At 48.1% G+C, this 6,000-nt stretch overlaps 1 long non-coding RNA gene across 2 annotated transcripts in view; it reads right to left on the bottom strand.

Moving 5' to 3' along the window:
- Nucleotides 1-757: 757 nt before the first annotated feature.
- Nucleotides 758-6,000, bottom strand: part of LOC125447619 (uncharacterized) — a 56,044-nt gene continuing 50,801 nt past the window's right edge. The window contains exon 3 of one of the 2 annotated variants that reach the window (XR_007246577.1): nt 758-1,315. This is a non-coding gene — a long non-coding RNA (uncharacterized LOC125447619). The remainder of the gene's footprint in view (nt 1,316-6,000) is intronic. The other variant, XR_009442981.1, reaches the window with a different exon arrangement.

Below are 6,000 nucleotides of genomic sequence, written 5' to 3'. Positions count from 1 at the left end.
TGTCCCATCAACCAGGCACCACCAGAAAGTGCTTCCATCATCATCCACATGCCTCAGGGGCTTCTCAGTAATTTACGTCCCAATGATTTCCTGGGCCCACGGAACATCAGATGGTACAGCGCAGTAACTGTCTCTTTGGCTGCGGAGCTGTAGTACATCAGCTCAAAGAGGACGAAGGGGCCGGTTTCTCATTGTCTCTTGACGGAAGAGGAAATGAATGAAAGCTTGAGGGACAGATGGCGCTGTCCGGAACGGCCTTTGGTCAATCTGTGCGCATGAGGTCAGAAGTCACACGGCACCAGGTTGTAGTCCAACAGGCTTATCTGAAATCACAAGATTTCACAGCCCTGCTCCTTCATCAGGTGAAGTGAGAGGGAAGCACACAGACACAGAATTTGTGGACAGGGAGAGATCAAGGGCAGAGAGATCAAAAGATCATACAAATGGGACGAGTGGAGTGCTGAATGATAAGTCTCTGCAGGTGATCAAAAGTGTCAGATGGTGTGAGTAAAGTGTCAACAGCTGAATAACCAGCGAAGGGATTACCTATAATCCAACTGAATGAGGCAGCGAGGTAATTACAAATAATTAAAATTAAGGTGGTGCAGGAGACAAACCAAATGGCTGGAATAACATGGTAGGTATAAGGGTCATATGTCGATGGTCTAGCTGAGGTAATAAGTAACCCAAAACAGTACAAACTAATTAATGTAGAGAGATCATAACAATTTATCTAGGTGCCAAATGAGGACGGCAAGGAAGGTTTTACAGATACAGAGCAGTATGGTGAGGTCACATGTAGCGCGACATGAACCCAAGATCATGGTTGAGGTTGTCCTTGTGGGTACGGAATTTGGCCATCACGTTCTGCATTGTTATGTATCTCAAAGGCCGTCTTAGAGGATGTTTACCCAAAGATCGGAGGCTGACCTGAAGTGTTCCCCGACTGGGAGGGAGCATTCCATCTGACAATTGTTGCGAGGTGCCCATTCATCTGTTGTCATAGCGTCTGCGTGGTCTCACCAATATACTGTGCTTCAGGGCATCCTTGCCTGCAGTGTATGAGATAGACAACATTGGCTAAGTCATATAGGTGTGTGTGCTATGTGCAGTTCCCACGCGTGATGGCAGTACCCATGTCAATGTCTGACACATCTTGCAGAAGTTGCCTTGGCAGGGTTGTGGTGTTGTGGTCGATGTTGTCCTGAAGGCTGACTAGTTTGCTGGGATGATGAAAGCCCTCTATTAAACACATGGGGTTGAATCCACTGTTCGGTAGCGTTCTCATATGTCACATAGAGGAAGGAAGTGGCTCCTGTAATAAAATTGAGTATACATTTGGGTGAGGTGGGCCCTGTGGTCTACAATAAGCGCAGTAAGAATGTGCAATAAATTCTGGCCAGCCAGTGATGTCCAAGCCCATGAGTGAAAAAAATAAACTTTCAAATCCTCCCTCATCTTCGACTCATGGTCATTGCCCATACCGCTTGAAGATGCCTGTTGGACTATAACCTGGTGTTGTGTGATTTCTGACCTTGTTCATCCCAGCCCAACTCTGGCGCCTCTGCATCATTCTCTTTGAGGAAGGTCAGAACCTGATGTTTCTGTTGTTGGATCAAAACACTCTAACCACACACACACACACACACACACACACACACACACACACACACACACACACACACACACACACACACACATACACTCAAACACACACACACACACACACACACACACACACACACACACACACACACACACACATGCAAAGGCACACACACACAGAATTGGAGCATTTCAACACTTCAGCTAAGCTGGCAGCATTCCCCTTCCTAGTGCCAGTCTCACCCACATGCTGTTGTTCCATCCAGCTCTGAGACAATGCAACTGGCAGTACATCAGGTTCGAGAAAATTAGTCTTGAGCTGCCAATGTAAACACTCAGCTAGAGCTGTATCTGTCACTTATTTTCTTTCATGTGGAACTGAACCAACACAGTGTTAGCCTCACACCCCAGCCCATCATCAACATGGTCAGGTTTATATGTCCATTATCTATCAGCAGCATAGTCACCTCTGCTCTGTCCAGGAGGCATTCACCTCCCTTCATCTGGTTTGTTCACTCTATCCAGTGTAGTGTTTATTTTTCCAGCCAGCAGGGTTTCTGGCCAGAGGATCCCCCTCGTTCTCACACACCACCCTACCAACCTCCGCATACAATGCATCATCCTCCGACACTTCCGCCATTTACAATCCGACCCCACCACCCAAGACATTTTTCCATCCCCTCCCCTGTCTGCTTTCCGGAGAGACCACTCTCTCCGTGACTCCCTTGTTCGCTCCACACTGCCCTCCAACCCCACCACACCCGGCACCTTCCCCTGCAACCGCAGGAAATGCTACACTTGTCCCCACACCTCCTCCCTCACCCCCATCCCAGGCCCCAAGATGACATTCCACATTAAGCAGAGGTTCACCTGCACATCTGCCAATGTGGTATACTGCATCCACTGTACCCGGTGCGGCTTCCTCTACATTGGGGAAACCAAGCGGAGGCTTGGGGACCGCTTTGCAGAACACCTCCGCTCAGTTCGCAACAAACAACTGCACCTCCCAGTCGCAAACCATTTCCACTCCCCCTCCCATTCTCTTGATGACATGTCCATCATGGGCCTCCTGCACTGCCACAATGATGCCACCCGAAGGTTGCAGGAACAGCAACTCATATTCCTCCTGGGAACCCTGCAGCCGTATGGTATCAATGTGGACTTCACCAGTTTCAAAATCTCCCCTTCCCCCACTGCATCCCTAAACCAGCCCAGTTCATCCCCTCTCCCTACTGCACCACACAACCAGCCCAGCTCCTCCCCCCCACCCACTGCATCCCAAAACCAGTCCAACCTGTCTCTGCCTCCCTAACCGGTTCTTGCTCTCACCCATCCCTTCCTCCCACCCCAAGCCGCACCCCCAGCTACCTACTAACCTCATCCCACCTCCTTGACCTGTCCGTCTTCCCTGGACTGACCTATCCCCTCCCTACCTCCCCACCTACACCCTCTCCACCTATCTTCTTTACTCTCCATCTTCGGTCCGCCTCCCCCTCTCTCCCTATTTATTCCAGTTCCCTCCCCCCATCCCCCTCTCTGATGAAGGGTCTAGGCCCGAAACGTCAGCTTTTGTGCTCCTGAGATGCTGCTTGGCCTGCTGTGTTCATCCAGCCTCACATTTTATTATTCTGGTCCCAGTGTTTTTGTGGCTGCAAAATCGCTTTGATCACGGGCTCAAGGAACTAAAAACTGCAAAGTCCCCGCTCAGTTCTGTGCCATTGTCCTTGCTAGGCCTCAGGCAGCTTCACACAACTTCTCGCACTTCCTCTGTCTGTACAATCCCCACCGGAATCAAATGCTTCTCATTGGGAGCATCAGCTCCAATTTGTACACTTTTTTGAGTGGTATGATTGACCTCAGTGTTAATGACAGCACTATGTTACATTTATGTAGCGCCTCTAACACAGGGAAAGATTGTTAAAAAGAGACAAGAAGCGGTTTAAATGCCTGCACTCAACAGGACTGGGGAAGCTAAGTAGATTTTGTCAGCCCATTGCACCTTTCTCAATGACAAATGGTCGATAGAAGCAGCCAATCCCTGCAGTATCTCCATGGCAATGCCCTGGCTAATCACAAACAACTTACCTGATTTGACTTTCACCAGTTAGCAACGATTGACAGTTAAATGTTCCTGCTGTATCTCCATGCCAACCATAATCAGGATAAAATGACATTGGAGAGGTCGCACCAAAGATACACCAGGATGTTGCAGGGAATGGAGGGGCTTGAGTTATAAGGAGAGGCTGGGACTTTTTTCACTGGAGTGTGGGAGGTTGTGGGATGACTTTATAAAATCATCAGGGGAGTAGATAAATAAGGTGGATACTCTGATTTCCTGAGCGTGGGGCTGTTCAAAATGAGAAGGCATGATTTCAGGGTGAGAAGGAAAAGATTTAAAAGGGATCTGAGCAGCAATGTCTTCACACAGCGGGTGTTTCGTGCGGGTAATGAACTGCCAGAGGATATAGACGTGGGCACAGCTACGACGTTTAAAAATCGTCTGAGTAAGTACATGGATAGGAAAGGTTTAGAGGGATACGGGCCAGGAGCAGGTAAATGGGGCCAGTTTAGTTTGGGAAACTTGTGTGGACAAGTTAGACTGAAAAGTCTGTTTCCGTGCTCCATGACTCAATAGTCGAATTAATCGTCACCATTTTTCAATCATTAACTTCTTGTCCTCAATTCTATAAATTGTTGTTTCTTTTGTTGGCTTGCTTGCGTGGCAATGCTGATGAGTGTAAATCAAATAACCTCAGCTTTATGTCTCCTTTTACTAGTAATTGGCTTAGGCCATAAGACACAGGAGCAGAAATTAGGCCATTCAGCCCCTAGAGTCTGCTCCACCATTCAATCATGGCCGAAACAATTACAGCAAAGTCTATCTAAAGGAGCTTCACAAAAGCATTCTCAAACAAAATTTGACACAAGGGGCACATCAAGAGACAAGATGACCAACCACAAAGTCAACAAAGAGTTGGGTTTTGAGGTCTGTCTTAAAGAATAAAAAAAAGCTTAGAGTCTTAGCTAATGGAAGTATAACCATGGCAGAGCAATTAAATTGTGATCAGAGATAATGGGAACTCCAGATGCTGGAGAATCCGAGATAACAAAGTGTGAAGCTGGATGAACACTGCAGGCCAAGCAGCATCTCAGGAGCACAAAAGCTGAGGTTTCGGGCCTAGACCCTTCATCAGAGAGGGGGATGGGGAGAGAAAGTTACCCTCCTCCCTCCGGACCAACCTCAGGGGATTTCTCTCCCACTGCAACTCTCTTGTCATACCAATACTGTCTTCTCCACCTATCTTCTCCTCTATCCATCTTTAGTCCTCCTCCCCTATTTATTCCAGAATCCTCTCCCCCATCCCCCCTTTTTTGATGAAGGGTCTAGGCCCGAAACGTCAGCTTTTGTGCTCCTGAGATGCTGCTGGGCCTGCTGTGTTCATCCAGCTCTACACTTTGTTATCTCAGAGCAATTAAATGCCTGACAGGGACAAAAATTGGAGGAGGATAGAGATGACCCAGTGTTGTGTGGATGAAGAAGATTGTAGCAATTGGGGGCAGGTGGGGGAGACGCCATCATGGGATTTGCAAACAAGGATAGGAATTGAGATCTTGTTCGACTGGGAGGCAATGTGAGTGAGTAAGAGCAGGGGATATACATAAATACAGATGGCTGCCAAATGAGTTAGAGACCACGAGTACTTTTAACTGAAGAGGAAGCGGATCAGTAGGACTTAGGATCATAGAATTCCTATGGCGTGGAAACAGGCCATTTGGCCCATCAAATCCACTCCAACCCTCCAAAGAGTATCCTAACCAGACCCACTCCCTTACTCTATACCTGTAACCCTGCATTTCCCACGGCTAACCCATCTAGCCTGCACATCCCTGGACACTATGGGGCAATTTAGCATGGTCAATCCACTTAACCTACACATCTTTGGACTGTGGGAGGAGACCGGAGCACCCAGATGAAAACCACGCAGACACGGGGAGAATGTACAAACTCCACACAGACAGTCACCTGAAGGTGGAATCAAACCTAGGTCCCTGGTGCTGTGAGGCAGCAGCGCTAACCGCCGAGCCATGGTGCAATGCACAATTCAAGTTAGATGCTGAGAGAGAGCTTTCCTCTTGGTGGAATCTCCATTTCCTGGGACACAGGTTCAGAATAAGGCATCCCCAATTTAAGACAGAGATGTGGAGGAATTTCCTTCTTTGGTGGCGGGGGGGGGGTCCTTAAACTTTGGATTTCTTTGCTCCAGCTGAGCATCAGATACATTCAAGCCTGAGCTTGATAGAATCTTGACCTGCAAGGAAGCGAAGAGATAAAGGGGAGAGTTATAAAGATAGGCTGGAATGTTTTTCACTGCAGCATAGGAGGTTGAGGGAAAA

The sequence above is a fragment of the Stegostoma tigrinum genome, chromosome 35 (genome assembly GCF_030684315.1).
Source record: "Stegostoma tigrinum isolate sSteTig4 chromosome 35, sSteTig4.hap1, whole genome shotgun sequence".
Taxonomy (NCBI): domain Eukaryota; kingdom Metazoa; phylum Chordata; class Chondrichthyes; order Orectolobiformes; family Stegostomatidae; genus Stegostoma; species Stegostoma tigrinum.
The sequence above is the reverse complement of the archived record's forward strand: the minus strand, read 5'-3'. Positions and strand labels throughout refer to the sequence as shown.